The sequence below is a fragment of the Columba livia genome, chromosome Z (assembly GCF_036013475.1).
Source record: "Columba livia isolate bColLiv1 breed racing homer chromosome Z, bColLiv1.pat.W.v2, whole genome shotgun sequence".
In the NCBI taxonomy this organism is placed as follows: Eukaryota; Metazoa; Chordata; class Aves; order Columbiformes; family Columbidae; genus Columba; species Columba livia.
This window is the reverse complement of record NC_088642.1, coordinates 21,570,140-21,591,036: the sequence shown is the minus strand read 5'-3', so window position 1 is coordinate 21,591,036 and position 20,897 is coordinate 21,570,140. Positions and strand designations below refer to the sequence as shown.

Sequence of the window (20,897 nt, the reverse complement as noted above, 5' to 3'; positions counted from 1 at the left end):
TAAGATCATGGACTGGCTTCCCACTTCCACTTGTGCCACTATCCATAGCTCTCATGTGTCTTCACAACTGCCACTTCAAAGGCAGCCATAACATAGTCAGGCAATTTAATTTAACAGCAACACACTGCTCAAAGGTAGTGACAGTTTAAAACATCTAACACATCTCACTAACATCTGTAACACAAATATGAAAAAAGTTAATTTACACAGACAGAAATGTACTGAAAGTCCTCAGGTGATTGCAAGGTTCTACAAAGGTCATTTCAATCATTATTCTTTAAATGTTCATATGTCTGGTACCACTTCAGTTTCCTAAAACAAACACAATCTATCATTTTGATGCCCAACAGCTTTGTTATAATTTTATGTTGCCAAAGTCCGATTTTAAAATAGTTTTTAAGCACACTTTATTTATTATATATCTTTCCTTACTCATTTCTGCTAATTCCTTCCCTTTTTTCATGCTTGCCACAGAAAGTCTCTATAGCATCCAGGTGATTTCCTTTATAGTAATTTAATCCTGCAATTCCACAACTTTTCATTATCTTTGGTTTAGCCAAACCTACCCCTCTTCTAACTTCTTGCCACTAACAACAGCTCTGAATCCCAAAACAACTGTATAATTTCTTTCCCTTTTCACACACACATCTATATACAGAGATAAACCAGCAGAAGACTCATGCCATCTGTTTTCGAATTCACAGCATAAGCACTTCTTTGATAGTCACTGGTGTCTGAAGGGGAACTTGAGTATTAGCATGGAAATCATTCATGTAACTGAGTAAAAAGAAAAAAAAAAAAAATATATATATATACACATATATATATATATGGGACTGCAGTCCATGCTAAGTCTGAAAAGGTAACAATAAAGGTTTACTAATAGTTACATGTGACATTATGAAAGATATAGCCCACATGGCTTTAGGAGACACTTCCACAGACTCAGTGGTTTAAAAGGGGAGAAGCAGGTGTAACTAAAAATTCCCAAGTGATGCTGTGATTATGAAAATGAGTTCAGTGTTTAATTGACACTATAAAGCACCTGAGCAAAAGTATAATTAGAATATTAAATGAGTTTTCTGTGCCTCCTATTCCCTGTGCTATAAATTGGTATTTGCTCTTTTCAGGATGCAAAAAACTGCTTAACAACCACTGTCTCTACTTGTCATCTAACTACATTCCATAAAAATTGAAGTGTTAAAAGGAAACAAATAGCTTCCAAGACCCATACTGCTATTGCTCACAACGAAAGATGTACCACATCAAAGGTTTTCACAGGATCCATCCATTGTTGGAAGGAGAAAAGGCATTTTGGTCATTCTATCTTGATAACAGAAAGGATGGTTATTTCGTGTTATAACCCACTTACTGGAATATTATAATTAGAATATATATATGTTGTTCATTTCATATACCTTAACCACAAAGGTAAGTATAGTCAGTCTATACTGCGTCAGCATGAATTTAATTTTGAGAAAATATCTTAAATACTTTGAGTTCTTTCAATAATTCAAACAAACAGCAAATTATTAATAAAAAAATACTGCAGGTAAAGCTTATTTAATTTCAATTGCTAGCTCCTCCAGGTGACAATAATGATAAAACTGAACCACTCACATAGAAACATCTTTGCTTTTCAGTACACTCATGTTGAACACTGCTCTGGCTATTTATCTTTAAGGGAGAACAACAGATAGGAACACATTCTGTCACCTGATAAATCAAACTGCCTGAGTCTGAAAGTTGGACATTTGGTGAGTGCTAGCGGTGCTACACTTTGCAGCGTCCAAGTTAAAGCCTGGCAGTTAAATTTAACTATTTGGACTATTCAAAACAAAAAATTAAGTTAACAACGTCCAGGAACATGTCTTGGCATAACACCCTCAAATCAGCAAAACATTTACAAAAAAACAAGGTGGCTTATTCTATTTTAGTAACTGTGAACTTCCTAAATGACTGAGAATGCTATAAATATCTCTAACCTGCTACAACAAATGGCTATATGTGCACACAAAAATCAGATGCAGCTACCATTTTTCCAGTTATTATATTCCAAAGAATAAGTAATGCTATAAAATGATTTTTTTCACACTCTCAAAAGAAAATATAATTAATGCATTTTATGCTGACTTGAACATCAGAATGCCATGTATCCTGGAATATTACTTTAAGTCTGAAAAAATGAAAACTTAAAAGTTTGCCCCAAGGTTTTTTTTACCTACACTAAAATAAAAGTTTATTTTATCTATACTTCCAGGTCTTCCAGCTGTTGCTTGGATTTCAGCTGTTAAGTTTACACAAATTGATTTTAATATTTCAACAAGGCTGTTATGTAAAATTTGTGTTGTAACCAAAACTTGATGAGATTAAATTTTTAGCTCATTTTTTTTCTCCTTTTTTCTTTTTAACTGTATCAGGAAAAGACAGCATATTATATTTTCCATGAAGGAAAACAGTTTTGGTGTTGACATATCTCCAAATATTTTTAGAAAAAAAAATGTCAATTCCCTGGTTTACATAAGATTAATATATATTAAATCTGTGCAACAGTGTACTCTAGGAGTTCACAATTTTTGCAAAAAAAAAAAAAAAGTCTTACCTTTTAAATAATTTCTGCAAAGGGACACTGCAAGTCAGGCATCACATCTGCAGTTTGCAGTTACATTTTTTCGGGGAATTCCTGTCTATTGGGCTCATGTGCCTGACAACACTTCTACTCATTGCACCACTGTCCCTAAATACTGTTGATTCTCTTTTTCTTGTTCCTTATGGGAGCTTCCTTATCCTCAAGCAATACTAGAAACCACAGGCTGAAATTAGACCAGAGTCTCCAAGATCTCTTAAGAAAAGTCAAAGAAAAAAAACAGAAAATCAAATAAACTAATGATGCAGGTCAAACCGGACAAGTGAGAGAACGGACACAAAAGGGAAAAATTAGTTAAAATCTAGATTACTGCATCCTATAAGACATCCTCCAATGTCCTTGAGATTGTAAGTGTGGGCAATAACAATCATTGGGATTTGGCAGATGACAGAGGGATAAAGCAGGTTGGTATTTTTATGATATATTAAACATTTGGCTTGCAGAGAATATTAAGTCCTACAGAAGTAATAAGAATCCACTAAATGGTATCACAGAAAGGAATTGACAATTAAAAATACTTTGACCTTTACTATCTACTAGCCTTTCTATCAGACTGACCATCCAAAAGCCATTTTAGAATGACTTTAGAATGCCCATTAGATTATGTCCACAGGCTTAAATGGATAAAAGCAAGGACTATGAAAAACAAAATGTGTATTCCACAGTTCTTCTGATCTCACATAAACACTAACTGCAAACTGCAATTGATGAAAAATAAATTCATCTGCTAGAATCCATCCTCCCCCTTTAAAAATACCAATACAACTTAGAATACAGGTCATCAAAAGACTTGGCTTTCCATGGTGCAAACAGAGAAGCACAGAATTATGCATTTACACCTAAAAATACCTCTGCTGCTCTGTTTGCAGAGGTTTATCTTTAACTAAATGGAAACTATGCTGTGTGAAAGAAATTTGCAAGCTATGGGTGATCTTTCACACATCAGGCCCCTAAATGGCAAGCTTTCTGGGCACCCACAAGACTACAATTTACCAGAGGAAACAATAGTTTGTTTGGTTGGTTTTTTTCTCTGTGTTTGCAATTGTCCTTAGATTTCAGTATAGATTATGTTGCCTTCAAGGATTCAAGATCTTTTGTGGCCCTGGAAGAAAATACAGCTTTCCTTTTCTGGATGCCTCCTGTGTTCTTACAGCTCTCCAAAACTCTGACTTGCTGGAGGCTTGGAGAGACTTCTCATTTATGGGAGCAGCGCTGCGGTACAGCATGGAAAAACAACATGCAAAACTGCAACTGGTTAAACTGAAAGTGAGCACTTCCCCGTCGTGAGCAGGACAAGAGGTTAAAGTTGGCTTGGCTACTACTTGCTTTAAATACCTTAAGTACTATACTAAAAAAATCCCTTCTGTGGGAATTGTAAACACACACCCTGCTTTTTGGGAGTCTGATTTGGTACACTTCACATGGCAAACGCTGCTTTTTCATGGGCAGGAGCCAAGAGACGGACAAAAATCTACACTGTATAGAGATTTCTCAATTTCTGGTGAAACTGTGGGTTTCACAAAACAAATTCAACAGAGGTAGTCTGACACAGATGATTGCTGCCTCACTAGAATATAGATGGAATAACTGGGTTCCTAATGGACAGCAGGAACAGCTCATTGAAGTGAGAGGTGGGCAAAAAATCCCAGCATCAAACGGAATGGAATTACCTTTATCTACTAAAAGTAACTGTAGCAATTCAAACTTCCAAATGAAGGACTTATTGCAGAAAACCAGTTTTGATAGATACTGTACCTGTGTAAGTTAATAAAATCAATAACTATTCTAGTGGTGATGTACAGACAGAAGAGAATCATGTTCTATCCCTCAATGTTGAGTCTGCAACACTATTAGAAGACAGACAAAGAAGTGTGGAGGGGAGTATTTCACAGGTCTGGAAGAAAACATGCCTCATCCTTCTTATCAGACTAGAAAAATGTTTTAAGCTATTAAGCACTCAGCTGAATTTTCCATGACATCAGTGAAAGCTGAAGAGTTTTAATATTTTTTTTTCTGTAGCTTTTTAAACTTGTTTTGCAAATACACACACACTGATGTTCATGTTTTGTTCCACAAGCTACTCCTCATGCACTGATTAAAACCATAACACCTGTAAAATTCCAAGTCACAATTTTTCATTATTTTTCTCTATAACTCAAACTGAAAATAAACAACTAAGATACACACTAAGGTTGCACAAGTGTACACTCAAGAGAAAGATGGTGCATAAAAAACCACAGCGTCAGAGATGGGCAAGGCGCTATTTTACAGCAGCAGGAAAACAGAAATGTTTCTGGTTTTATACAAGTACATTAACCACAAACTTGCACGCAGAAGGAAGCATCCATATTAGAAAGGGCTTTTCAACAACTTTTAATTTCCTCTGTTTTAGTTGTTAAGAGTTGACAGATGTATTCTGTTGCATACTTGCAGATTAAACTCAGTTTGGCCCAGATTCATTTAGTCTGAGCTTCTGAATGAGATGCATCTAAACATGGAAAACACTTACTTCAGACTTCCTACACAGCCTTCAAAAAGAGACAGATAACTCCAGAAGAAGTATCAGTGTATCAAAAAAATTGAATCATCTGGAGACTTCTCCTCTTCCTGAATTATTTGGGGAGTGCAATGCAGCTAAATTCCTAACAAAAGTGCCTTGATTAGTTTGGATGAAACAGGCCCTATGTGTGTGTATTATCTTAAATTTTGGCCCAAAAAACATAACGGAAAATATTATAGAAAACAGGAGGACAGATGCAAACACTGATATGAGTCATCTTGGTTGATATTCCCATGGAACACCTACAGTATCTGTTACTCATGGAAAAACATAGCTAACTCGTAAATCCATAACAAATGCAGAAAAACCTTCAAAATTAACAGAAATACTGGAAGAGCCCTATGAAAAGGTATCTCTCCCAGTTATCTTTTAATTCAGGTAACACTCAAAACAACACATAACTTCTAAGCACGAGAAGACTAAGGAAAATTTTAGTGAGCTAAAATGCATTACTCCAGGGTGCATCCAAGAATTAAGGAGGTGCTTAAGTAGACGAACTTCCTTTTGAATGCCTACAGGAAGTAAATTTATTTATTAAATATGGAAACAGTACTGTGGCTAGCTTCTCTCAACATCATCTAATTCACAGTCTCATGAAACTGTTTCTTATGATCTGAACCAGAGTGTTTTGTGAGGTTTAACCAGCAAGGGAAAAGACCTTAGATTAAATCTTCATTCCCACACATGACTGACTGAAAACAATAAATTTGTAATGTTATTATAGGTCAGATATAACATATTTTATTAGATGATGGGTCAAATGGTAATTCAGAGACTGTTACACAACAGGTAACATTAATTAAATCTCCTTCCTTTTGTGCCACTTACTTGCATATCCCCTTCTGAAAAGAATCCAATGTCTTAACAATTTAGAAAAGGTTCTGCAATCAGCATCTCAGCACAGTCTGCAAGCATCTTTTTCAGATATAAACATCATATTTCTAAAGTACAGAAAAAAGCCTGCCTGATCTGCCTCCTTGGAGACAAGTTTAGATAGATTTCAGGAGGTTATTATTTTTCACCTAGATTCTAAAACCTCATTCAGATAATTTCTAAATTTATCAGAAGCCCTTGATTTATGATGTAATAGTTTATATTAAAATTTATGACCTGGGAATTGTTCTCACAATGTATACCAAAGAAATTCTCTTGAGCCTTTTCTAAAGCAACTTGTAATCACTGATAAACTGATTTAAATCTAAAATTGCCTGTGGACTCAAGTTTCCTTTGCAGTTTCTGGGAGACTAATTTACTGAAGCTGAGTGTTCTGGTAATATGTCAGATCTGGTACATTCTGCTTACATAATGACCTACCTATTTCATCTTTATCATCTCAGTTTCAAATGCATATAAATACTTCATATTTCTTAAAATAGTATGCACGACTGCCACATACCACCAGAAAGTACCCATGTTCAGTCAAGAATGAAAAAATCACTAGCATTTTCAGTCAGACACATCCTTTATTAAGATTATTCTTCAGAGTGAACCTTCTGCTCTTTGGAGTTTCAGTGCCAAATGCTTAGTTCAGATGCAAACATACATGAAAGCATAAGTGAAGTCATTCACATCTATCTTGATAAGAATTTCCATACCACAGAGATTCCATGTGAGATTTCCATCACAAGGAATATGCCCTAAAACACACACATGAAAGAATCCAAGAGCACAACATACGATGCAGGACCAGACTGAAGCTAAGTTTTGTTAACGCATGAAATTTTTCAGCTTGTTAGCAAGCTTACTTAATTATTTACATTAAACTTGCTCTGAAACACCTTTTATCTAAATTATACAGACAATTTACCATCATCACCTTTTGGCAAGCCTTAGGGAAAAAAATTGTGTAAAGTTCTTTCACTTGAAACTTCTTCCACTAGAAACTTCTTTCACTATGAAAATTAAGGTTACGCTAAGAATTCCAGAAGCAGTATCCTGCCTTTTAATAATTAGAACACTTTTAGATGTTTTCAATTCATTAAAATAGCTTTAGTATTCTCCAGATTTACTTAGTCTTAAAATAAAATTATTTAAGAAGTATTTTAGACATTAAAAGCCATTCTTGTAAGAAGTTTAACATTTTTTGCAAAAAAATGCCTCTCAGCTCTACATTTTAAGAGTCAGTGGTACTATTAAGCTTTCGTAATTCATGCAGATAAAGGCAGTTTCAGCTACACACATTTCCATGGCAGTACGTTAAAATAATATATGTGGTAGAATATTAATACTGTTTCTTTTGCAAGTTTCATAAGCAGTCGAATTAAATCCATCAGTAGCACCAGACTCTAAATTTTAATTTTGGACTCATTAACACTTAAAAAGTCAATGCAGCCAATAGATTTTCAATATTTGGGACTTCTGTCTAAAACAGACATGGAGATTACTACAATTGAAATACAATGCAGTTTTACTCTTATCCAAAAAGAGCCTGATGTTCACTTTAAGTCTTCTGATGATCATATTAGCATAGAATTCCCTAAGCATCAAGACAATAGAAATAAGAAACTTTATACAGCAACCTCATTAGTGAGCCATCTCTCTTAAATTACACATGGTTTAATGACCAAACTTATAACAATACAACACTGGTACTGGCACAGACCAATCCTCAGCCTTTGACTCTATGCAGTTTATTTTATTCCTGCACACCCCAGTTTCCTCATCTGAAAATTTGAATAAATAATATCTATCATAAGGAATCTGGTACAAGTTTTATACAGCACTTTTGGTGAAGTTCTTCAAGTTCCTCAGGGATCCTGTTATTCCTGGCAAACATACGACAGTCAGTAAAACTAAAAAACCACACCTCTAGAGAGAGTTGTCCACAGACTATACTTTTCAACAGTTCTCCAACTGTGACTGTAAAAAGGTGTTCACTCAAATGTTTACTCCAGGATCTTAAGAGACGAGAATTTGTGCATAACACCCCACTCCAGTTGTCTACAAACTTACTAATCAAATAGGGTAAGGTATTAAAATGGAGTTGGGGGGAGTCATTAGTTAGTCACACAAAGATCCACAACCATAGGGTGAAGGTAGCGGGCGGCGGGGAGTAAAAATTACAGCATGTCTAAGTTACTGCAGGAAGGAAGGACAATTTCCTACCTAGCTCCCACAGCTGGTTCCAATTCCATTACTGTTTCAATTACTAATTCTCCCATGCCACCCATAAATTACCTTCAAAACATTAACATTTAAGCTGTCTTCTAGCAGCACAATTTAATGTAATATGACATGAGCATAAATTGCTAACAACTTTAACTATGCATCTGGAAAGAGGAAAAGATACATTTATATTTCACACATGTGAGGTCCATGCTTAAAAGAAACACACCTTTCTCCGTGCTTCACTCAGGTATGTTCCTTTAACTAAAGCTTATGTCAGAAGAAGGTAGTGCATTACGGTCAGATGACGTATCCCATATTGTAAAAACTGTTTTAATATCCAATGACATCACTAATAATTTTCAAAATGTTCAGAGCAAATACTAAGCACTAGGTTAAAAAACACAGCTTGTGTGAACATCTTAGTTTCATTTTTTATCAAAAAACCCAACGTTTTCCAATGTTGTGCCCAAGAAAATGATATGTCTTACTATAGTATCTATCAATGTTGAGACACTCCACCATACCATATAAAAAATACTGATTGCCATGTATGGAATTTAGTCTGAATGTTCCACATTATTACAATTAAACCTGACAAGACACAAAACTAAACAGAGAGCCATTGATTTCTACAGAGCAACTAAACAACTAATATTCAGTATTGCTCAGTTGTAGATCAAGCAGGAACAGAATAAAGACCCCTACACATTTTCCAATGAAATGATGCCCACCCATCAAATCCAACACTTATTATAATCATTCCTCAAGGAGCCTGAGGTATAAAAGCATACAGAAGCAATGCTTTCACTTTTTAACCCAGACTAAGACAAATATCCATCGTCTAGACAGTGCAAAAAATTGTAGCTGTACAAACGGAGAAAGAAGGCAAAAATTCAAGGTCATCAAGTCTTAGGAAATGCCTCATTTCATAGACTTTTACTAACATGTTAAGACCTCATATTTTTTCCTTGCTCTGTAACTGTTAGAAAGTGTAGAATATTAGATACATTCTATGAGATCTTTCCTTGAATTATTCAACAGGTTTCTTGATGTTCTCCATAACGAGCTGTTGCAGATACTCCATGCTATACAAAGACTACTTGAGTAACTAGAAAAGTCCTCTCCCTTTTACAATCTAAAATTTAAGTTTCAATTACATTATTCAAATTAAGTCACTATTAATAGTGTATAATAATAACCTTGTTAATCTAGCTGAGATGAATTAAAAACAATGTGCATCTTCGACTCCATCGTAATAACACAGTTAACAATATTTAATTCGTACTTACAAAGAGGACAAATTCAGATGTTCAGATGAAGGTCTACAATTACAGTAGGGTTGTTCCTGCATTTGAGCTGCTCAGATCCTACCAAGCCAGAAGCTATGATGAACATCTATTATTAATATAGAATCACAGAATAGTTCGGGTTAGAAGGGACCTTCAAAGGTCATCTAGTCCAAACCCCCTGCAATGACCAGGGACATCTTCAACTAGATCAGGTTGCTCAGGGCCCCATCCAGCCTGGCCCGGAAAGTCTCCAGGGATAGGGCATCTACCACCACTCCACGCAACCTGTTCCAGTGTTGCACCACTCTCATAGTAAAAAATTTCTTCTTCATGTCTAGCCTAAATCTCCCCTCTTTCAGTTCAAAACCATTACCACTTGCTCTATTGCTACAGGCCCTGCTGAAAAGTCTGTCCCCATCTTATAAGGCCCCTTTAAGTACTGAAAAACTGCAACAAGGTCTCCCTTGAGACTTCCCCAGGCTGAACAACCCCAACTCTCTCAGCCTGTCCTCACAGCAGAGCTGTTCCAGCCCTCTGATCATTTTTGTGGCTCCTCTGGCCCCTCTCCAACAGGTCCATGTCTTTCCTGTGCTGAGGGCTCCAGAGCTGGACACAGGACTCCAGGTGGGGTCTCACCAGCGTGGAGCAGAGGGGCAGAATCACTTCCCTCATCCTGCTGGACACGCTGCTTTTGATGTCCAAGATATAATTGGCCTTCTGGGCTGCAAGCATACGTTGCTGACTCATGTCCAGCTTTTCATCCACCAGTACCAGCATGGTTGCTTTCAATCCCTTCATCCCCCAGCACCGACACGGGTGCAGGACCTTGCACTTGGCCTTGTTGAACCTCATGAGGTTTGCATGGGCCCTATTTCCAAACTTGTCCAGGTCCCTCTGAATGATATCTCACCCCTCAGGCATGACATACTTCAAGTGACTCTAAGTTCCCAACAACCTCATTTACAAAACAAATTAAACAAAACGAATCAGGAGGAAGGAAAAAAACCACCACCACAACAACAACAACCCCTCTGTGTATAATGCACAAGTGAAATCTTGCAATTGTTCAGAAAATAGACCTGTGGTGTTTTGTATCACCTGGTTGACTGATTGGTGAAGTTACCAGGCAATGCACGGTTACTACTGTTTCCATAAACGAGCAAGCTAAAAAACCCTTCAGCAGTTGTTCTTCTGTAACAAGCAAGCGCTTAAACATAGGGCCATCTTGCTATTCTATCAAAAGAGAAGTAAAATATAAACCAAAAAATGAGTATGAGAGAAGCAGAGAGCTCACAAACACTTTCTGGCTTTCCACAAGACAAGCTGAAGTGGTGGGAAGGAACATATAACCCATAAAATAATTGAAATCAAATGCAGTCCAGAAATTTTTGCTCAGATGTGTTCAAAGGAAGCCAAAACAAGGATTCCAAATTTTGCACAGTTTGCTGGGCTTGTGCAGAATTTAACTCCTGTTTCTGGAATTTGCTCTGTAGGTCTGAATTCTTCACAACAATGGCGTGTTTGACATCTGCCTCAGACATGTCATCCATGGTTTAGTTCTGAAACTAATGCTGTCTCATGTAACACCTACTGCTGTCCTGGATGCAACTGTTTCCCAGGCCTTTCAACAGTTTACATTTCACCTCTTGGGAGCCGTGCAAAATGAGCTTACAAAACAAATATTTTGCCTTGAGTTCTTCAAAATTCTGTTTACAGACAAAGCGCAGATCACAGATCACTTGAAGGCACTTTTCTTTATGTTCTTCCTTTTTAAGTTTACTTCCCTTCTGTATCACACATTCAGACACTCTGGATCCTCGCTTCTGTGGCTACCACAGGTAATATCCAGCCTGAGCAAAAATGGACCTCTGAGCAGAGGACAGCATCCTCTGTCTTCAGGTTCCTCTCACTAGATCCTGATAAACCTCTACAGAAAGGGAGAAAGTCTTCCCAGGACTCTTTATTTAAGTGAAGTCTCCTTTCATAAACCACCTGTATTGGGCAATCTATTGATATGGGAAAACCCTGATAATGATGGTAGCCTGCTGCAACATGTGAAACACTTGACCTTGGAACTTCAGTGTCATACAGAAATAAGAAAATAGAGAAAGCAAAAAAATCCTGCTTTTAAAACACAATCAGCAGTTGGAAAGAAACATGTACAAGAATTATTAAAACCCACCATAATCTCTTCATAGATTCTCAAGTCTTCACAGTCACGACAATACTGAACAATTCCAGTAGTGTGGAACTTAGGTGAGGGAACGAGCTAGCAAGAATGAGCAAATGCATATAAATAGATTTCTGCAGCTGGCTATGGGTATCAAGAGCTTAGAAGTATCTATTAATACTGACAGGCACAGTGTCGATCCACATTGCACTGTTAAAATTTTGCACAACAAAGGGAGTGGGGGAGTTCTGGCTTAGACACTGGAATTTTTCATAAGCTTAGATATTTGCTCTGAGATTATAATTATTTCTTAAGTGATAGGCTTGTTTACAGTTGTGCATTTAAAGAACTCAAAAAAAATCCCATAAGGTATACTGCGAACTGCATGCCATTTAACCTATCTACGCCAACGGATGAAAGACCTGAGGTGACCTCCTTAGAATTTGTAACTACAATAAGGTATGGTATGCTAAGCCTAACGTTTACACAATAAGCCCTTGTCATTGGGTAAGTGCCAAGCTGAGATACCATGTCAGTGTGTCTCAGAGCTTCTCCTCCATGCCTTTTCAGCAAGAGCAATGGTACAGAGCAAAGTCAAATTAAACATTATTTATTCATGTTATTTCGAATACAAACATTCTGCATGTGTGTTTGTATTCTCCTATCGGCTCCTGACCCGCAACACGTATTTCCTAACAAAGAAAGCCTAAAACCACCAATAATCTCTCTTTTAGACTATTTGTGCCTCAGTCACTCCGGATATAATTTTTTTTATCTCCAAAAACTAAAATGTGTATGAACAGCTTTGACTCAAAACCAGTTATTAGAAAGTCCTCCTGCTCAATTTAGTTCTGAAAGTGAGCCAGTTACATTAGCGGTTATACAATCACAAGAGAAAACATAGCTTAAAGATATTTTCTTACCTACATGCAAATTAGGTTTAAAATGCCTTAAAGAAAAATTGCATCACTAACTACTATTCCAAAAAGGTGAATGAACGGGAAGTGCCACGGTTGGCTCCAGAAAAAAACAAACAAACACACAACCAAAACAACAACAACAACAAAACAACTTCTTACTAAACTTCGAAAGCAAATACATTTGATACACACATAATCACCAGAAGGAAACATGAACCTCTGCAATCCCATGGGTTTTTTTTCCTCTATATATGTTTCAGAGTAATACTGAGAGTAATACTAACTTTTCTTCCGACACTGTCCTTGCTTACAAACAGCAGAGCGCAGAGGATCCACACTCTGTTCTCACCCCACTGGCTTACTGTACTGTTAAGTGCTTTCTCTTATCATTGATTCTTATCTACCTAATTCACGTCTGCATCATCTACCTCCTGTGTACGATCCCTATTAGAAACGGTCCACTATCATAAATCTGACTGTACGTCAAGACACAGCTACACACAAAAATTTTCTCCTAATCGCCCAGAGAAGCTGGGTAATTTCTATGAAATTCTGCCACCCACTCAGATGTGGTTGAAGAGTCCATCACAAAGTTCCTCCCTGAAAGTATCAGACAAGGTTGCAGCTTCCATCAGTTTCTACGCTATAAGACAACTCCCAAGAGGTAAACTAATGCAAATTGCATTAAACTACATAGAATTAAACTACAGCTGACAGTTATTATTTTTGACAGGGTAGTTTTCGTAACTATAATGTGATTTGGGCAGATGCTTATTTAAGATACCATTATAAATATCATAGTTACAACTCATTTAGATTCAGCGACATGCATCTTACTCTGGGGAGTTAATATTTTTGCTGAAAATGCAATGAATTGGTTGACTACTGCTCACTCTGCATTCAAACACTGATTGCGGTTTCTTATTTGGACTACAAGGCTTCAGGAAATCACAGAAAACTACCACTGGGCCTTCTCATAAAGTCACTGTCTACTCAACGTATTGTAATCATCTTCCCTAAGAAAAATATTTTAAGGACAGCAACTAGACTAAGCGTGGCACTCTTTAAACCATTTAGAGGTAAGGGACACAAAAAAGCAACTGGCATGTGGAAGTTTACATCTTCTCCAGAATTTTATATTTTCCACAGGAAAAGTTAATTGAGTTGAAAACCAATATATTTTTAGATGGTCTTAAGGCACAAAATGCTCGCAAAGACCAAGACTTAAAACTGTAGATCACGAAGGGGTTGTCTTTAAAATGATTCAGCACTCTGTGTCACTGTAGTCTTGTAAAATAGGTATGTACAATTTGTAGACACTGAGGATGATTAAGCTAGTTATTTCTTCATTTCCATTTCTATTCCTGATATTATTGGTACGCAGTAGAAACCGTAGTAATACTATTAGTGTACTGAAGGAATGTCACTGAGAAACATGTTTATTCTTATATTTAAGACAACAAGAGCAGTATGTCATTACATTTACTTTGCAAGAGACATATGCTATTTGTACTGAAATAGGTTACAAATCTGTTAGCACTGAAAGCCAGCTGATCCCTACAGATGTGGTTATAGCCTGGTACGTAAGTTGCTTTCTTTGCAGAGGACAGCATGTTCCAATACATTCTATCTAACAGGACAGTCAGAAAAAAGGCAGGTAAATCTCTATAAATACAGATGATGTAGGAAACTTGGAAGATTAATGACTTGAGAAAGAAAGAGTCATTATTCTATGAGCTCAATTCTTCTCACCCCAACTTACATTTTAAGTGAAGCCTAGCAAATTCTTGATATATGTAGGTCTATGGCACATTATATCTTAACCTAAACACAGAAAAATTCTAGTTCAAAAATTGTGCAGTAAAATTCTGAAAGGCTGAAGAACTGTTTCAAATGCCATAACTGTTGCCATTCAGATGCAGTTCAAAAGTTTAAGATTCAATCACTGTTTTCCCCTTTCTGCTTAGAATATTCCCAATATGAAGAATGCAAGTTCACCTCTTCCAAAGAATTGCAAATCCATCTTGAAATCAGATGCTGACATAATTTGCTTTTTCAATACAACTGTCTGTATCTGCCATCACATTTATGGATAGTTTATTTTTTGAATGAAATCCGATCTTTTACTCCTAATTTGGCCTGTTCAGTCCTGTCAACCCAGCATTTTCACAGAACTTGTTTTGTTTCTGAACATGTGCAGCACAACCGCAATATTTGCAAGCAAGACATTTACTCAACCTGCAGTAAATATAAAAGGCAGGCTTCAAAGTAGGTCAGAGATGAAGGCTCAATTATGTGCAGAAAATACATCACCCGCTTTTGCTAGCTGTCTTTTGGACACAAGGACCAACAGCAAAATAAGCAGGTAATCCCTCCATTTTCCAAGAAAACTGAAGTAAATACTACTTTTATTTCTGGTATCTCCAACTAGGCATGAACTCACACAGTTGTACACTGTGTGGTCAAGGAGACTTGAAGTCCTTCCAATTAACCTTGACTAATGAGAAACCGCTGAGCCACAGGACCCAGCAGCTAAAGTGTACTACTTACAGACCGCTTTTTACTGTGCCTGCGTTTGTACTGCCACAAGACTTTGTTTGCACTGAAACTGGACATTTAGCATCATCACTGTTTTCACAACGTCCAACAAGTAAACAGTGAATATGGTGAGTCTCAGTCACCTGGTTAAACTTGGAAAAGTAAAGGTGTCCTGTTCTGGCCCATGCTCCTCTGTTTTCTAACATCGCACCGCATAAAATGCTGCCCTGTGGGCCTGATCCACTTTACACATGAATAATACAAAAGCACATGCACCATATTAGATACATACTTGGTATCGCAGACTGACTACATATTGGCTACAGGACAGATTTTTCCTCCTACACAAGCAAAAGTCTAAAGAATTAAGTACTCCAGTACACAAAAGCTATATGGTCAAACTCAATCAAAAAATATTTCATACTTTGTTTAATAAATTGAAATAAAAGAAAAAGAAATCAGACATGGGAAGTCTCTGTTAAAAACTCAGCTCTATTTTCCCACTCCTTTTAAAGATGTAAGCTGCTACATAAATTCTATAAGTTCTCCATTCTCCAACTAATTTTCCAAAGTTTACAATTCCATTTTTTAACAGAAGAGGAAAAAGAAAAACAGTATATCTATAACTTAATTTTTTTTCCCTCCTTCTTTAAATTAAAACTGAAAAAAAAAGTATTAAGTCCTATGGTTTGCCTGTATTATATGACTGGAAGACAGCTAACACACATAAGCTAGTAGAGGCAGACATCTTAATTGAAGGCATTTTTTCCACAGCAAAAGTTTTGTTCTATTCTTAATTTCTACAGCTCTTCCAGGATTTATTTCCTGCATTCATCCTCATTATTATATGAAATATGACCTGTGCAGTCTCTGTACTGTAAAAAAGGCTGCTGTCACTGAGTCCAACCCTTATATAGGACTTTGGGTTTCACCACACGTGCTCACCACAATGAACTCCATGCATCTAAATAATCCAAACTAAAATCTTTACATAGTACTATTTATGCTGAAACTGGTTCTAAGATAGTTGCTTAAGAGGGTTACAGAAACTACGCAGGACAAATAGAGGTTCCAGGAAGGCTGGTATGCATCTAAGATGTTTTCACTGCCCCCTAGTGCAATTTTGGGGAAGGGAAAAAAAAAATTACTGATGTTGGTTGGGAGTATTTGGGTTAAGATGTATCAAAGAAATAGTATTTTTTTCTTTAAATCAAATATTGCCTGCATCTCATGTAGACAAACTCAAACTTCTGTATCAGCTAAGTAACTCATGTATAAGCAGCAATGCAGACACAAGAGCACAGAACAAACAACGTGCCCATCTATGCCCTGCAGCTTGCTCCCTTTGGACCCAGCCTGCCTGAGTGGAGCTCAGTGCTGTCCCAAGCTGCCCAGAGTGCAGAGTAGTTATTTTGGGAGCTTGTCACTGCCTTTACACAGACACATGGAAAACTCTTCAGTTTCGTGAGGTCCTATCTGCACCTTGAGAGCACAGCTTGCTACAAAATACATACATGTTTATTTAGTAAACCTGGAAATAAAATGGAAGTAACAAATTCCCTTCTTTCTTTTAGCAACAAACTATGTTTTCTCTGTGTCTCCATTTTGAAAAGTGTAAAAGCAAAGCCACAAAGCTGGTAGTTTCCATGTTCATAGTCCTACTGAAGTCAACAAAAGTACTTACATGGAAAAGGATCTAATCCTCCAACCCTAAATAATGAATCTGAGCTGCATGAGAGACGTATTTATTAGCTCTTTGTGTTAAGCCCTGTTTTAGAAAACTGGACAGAATGCTCCTTATCCCTACTGCATAAAGGTCCTGTCTGAACTCTTTTTTTTTTTTTTAATATTGAGAAGTAAAAGGTACCTCATTTATAACCTTTTTGCTACTCTTGCACAATATTTATGATATGAAAATACCTTTTCCTTTGAGGAGTAATGTTTGACTTAAAACCAAATGCTACACCTAACGCACCTGACTTTTTAAACTACATTAGGGTCCTCATGTAAACAGACATAATATCTTAAACGCTTCTTTTTCAATTTTCTCCTATCTTATTTCTCAACAACAGATGTAAAACTGCTAATTTTCAAAATTAAAATAAAATACTTCTAGTACAATGAATGAAAAATTGTTTTAAAAAAGCAACAAGTGCACTGATCAAAATCCAACATAGAGTTTTAAAGACAGTTCAAAAGCCTAAGCAGTGGGCCATGGAATGGGATGATTAATAAAAATCCATATGAACGATTCTTTACGACTCTCCAGTTCCTTTTGGTTTATGAATGCAAATCAGAAACACTCTGTAACATATTCCCATAACATTTGTTTATATGGACACTTATCAATCCTCAGTTACAGTGATGTGATAAACACTTACAAATATTAAACAAATGTTAAACAGCAAAATACTATTTAAGCTCCTCATCATTTAAAAATAATTTTATTAGGTATTAAAATTCAAAGAAAGATAAGCAGGAGTAAAGAAAGTTCAGGACCACTGTTGCATGATCTGGATAGTGTTAGCATCAAGTATGTATAGTCTCTGTATACTGCTAAGTGCCCACCTGCAAATGAGAGATGCCATTGCAGCACTTGGAAAACATTACATGTCGTAGTCTCACATTCATAAAAATTCAAAGCCATCTTTTAAACAAACAGCAGACATTCTAAGAGTCAACAAAATTGCTCTCCAAGGATATCACTGGAGCAGTGTGCAGTTCCAGCAGTTTAACATAAATCATTTGTTAATCGAAAATCCTGTGAAAACTTGTTTTGGAAAGGAAATGTAACTGTATGTCACTTACACTCTTCATTCAAATATAGCCCTTCTAAATTATTTAATCATCCCCACTATAAATATTTCAAATACTTGTAATCATCCACTTTATTTTCCTCTTCATTCAAGCAAGAATTCTGTATACCTATATTTCTCATTGTTCTGTTTAGTACATAACATTTTCAAAAAGATAATATTCATATGCCAGATACAAAGAAAATACACTATCTTCCACTTACATAATACACAGCAACACCAATGGTGTCAAACATAATTTTAGTATCGCTGTTATCTCCCTTTCAAAATTTAGAAATATTTCATTTATTCTAGCACTGATCAAAACAATACACTACTTGTGCTTCTTTATTTAAGTACATTGGGAATTTGTTGGAATTGCCAAAAAAAGCATCATGTAGGAAATAAGTCACCACTTTCTTTGGACTGTGTATGTGTTTTAGGTTCTCTAAGAATAAATTCATTTCCTTTTCTTCAACTCCAAAGATCCCAGCTTCCACTGGAAGAAAGTAATATTTAGACTCAGATGTTGATAGACCATTGCATGAATGTAATTTCCTAATTTTCCCAGTACATATTCTTGTTAAATAACACCGGTCTTGTGACTGAAACATACATGTATAGTATGTGCTTAGAAATATTTTTTTTGCTTAAGAGGTAGGTCACAGAATTGTACAGCCTAAAGGTTACCCATGACTCAGACACACCTGGCAGAAAAAAATCCAAAATATTTCCACTCTACCTACAATATTCTTCTAGCTATAAAGAAACTAAGGATCGCAGGAGAAATGAGCATGAGGATCCCCTGTTTCAAGTGTGGGAGCTCTACGGCCATAGCGTATCTGGCCCAGTGATGAAGGACACTTCACCTGACTCTTAGCAATTCCCTTTACAAATACAGAAGTGGTACCAGCAGCTCCTAGAGAAGCTTCCTACAGGCTACATCAGGTCAGGCTGACCTGATAAAGGATCTTTAAGGGAGCTGGCAAAGAGTAAAAACAAGACATAGGAAGATCACTAAACTTTGTTAAGAAGGACAGTAGTAAAAATAACTATTTCTATATCACATTTTACTTAATGCTATTAAGTTAGTTCTCTCTGTCTTTTAAGTACCTTGAAGGCAAAAAATATATGCCTATTAATTTTCTCACAAAATATGTCTAAAAACAAACACATAGGACTAACTATCTGTAGAGGAAACATTCTAAAACTTATCATATTCAGTCATATTACTGATTTATTAGAACTGATATCATGCCACCAAAAAGGCCTGGTATGATACATACACAGCTGAGTAGTCTTGGCCTTACTACGCTTTGTAGAATTGATTGACAGACATCTTACAAGTACATTCATCTTCTCTGGTGATAACTAGTAGTCATGAACTCTGGGGCACATGGTCTGAGAGGAGAAAAGCAAATACCCCATGCCTTTTTATGAAGACAAACATTCCCTAAGGGAATTATCTTGTTAGCTGCCTCTTGTACATTGTCCATATGATGCTCTCAGTTTCTTATATTAAGTATTCCTTCCCTTCCAGATTCTGACTGATTCTCTCACATTCTTATACCGACCTTCATTTTACAAAATGTAGGGGTCTGATTTTGTTTTCTTTTAATGTTTGTGAAGCTTGCAAACCCTTTCTAACTCACTTCTGAGATAATCTTTCTCATTCTTTTGCAACACCAGTAACCACATCAATTACCTTTAACAAAAATTCCATTGCTTGTTCCAAGTTTAATACGCAGAAAACGCACTTTCTTGCTTTTTACAACAGAAATACTGTCATAACTGAAGAACAATATACACATTTATGACAGAAGGATTTTCCTCCTCATTATATAGGAAGGTAACACTACAGAAAATTGAAAGTAATAGTAATTGTTAACTATCTGTCATCAACATATCAATGACTAGAAGTAGTTCAAAAATAATGCCTCTCATCCTCAGACCTACACTTTTCTGTCTCTATTGCACAAACAAAATCGCTTTGTTCAGCTTATTTCACTTTTTCGTCTTTAGACAAGATGAAACGAAACATGACCGGGTAAACAAGATTGAGCAGTTACCAGGACAGACAATTCTCAGCCTATAACGCTGTAACTCCTTAGTAAGACTAAAAAAATCCCACAACATTGATTTATTTTTACAACACCAAGATTTTTAGCCTGGTACCATAGCCAAGTTCTAATAGATGCAATTACAATCTCCTTAAATTCTGCATTTAAATCAGCAGGAAATGGCTTTCCTCCATTCTGAACAAATGAGTATTATTGGTATGTCCTGTTTTAAACCTCTGCAAAAATTTAAAAGTGTCTCAAAACAATTCTAAAACTTGGAATACAGCTATGCTATCATTTTGGAAATATGCCCAAATGAGAGTATAGCCCTGAGAGGCCCAAGGCTATACTTGTTTCAGGGACATAATTACAACATGATTAGTATCCCTTTGGTACATCAGGGAGAAACAGTTCTCCATTCCAAAGAAGAATCAACTGTAACTAAGCTCCAGAAAGAAGATAAAGCCTTGCAAATCTATCTGGCAAATTCTTTCAACAACCACCTCTATACATGTTCCTTCAAGGAAGGAAAAGTGTCACAAGATGCTAGCACTTTATTAAGTTCTGTTAAAGATGTCAGCACAGTTTCTACTTACAGGTAGAAAAGAATATTAATAAATACAAACTCTAACGTCTTTTAATAGGTGTCACCCTTACCTTGGCTTATGTCCTAGATTTAAAGCAGTCCACCCACCAACCCTGATACAACTGCTTTGGCTAGCCTCCTCTCCCCATCCTGACACATTTTATTTTGATTGCATGAACACCAGATACAATCCCAGTGCCTCTTGCCAGGGCAAAAAAGACTGT

The 20,897-nt window shown here is 36.4% G+C and overlaps 1 protein-coding gene across 1 annotated transcript in view; it reads right to left on the bottom strand.

Moving 5' to 3' along the window:
- WDR70 (WD repeat domain 70) overlaps window positions 1-20,897 on the bottom strand; it is a 131,374-nt gene that overhangs the window by 98,009 nt on the left and 12,468 nt on the right. The window lies entirely within an intron of this gene.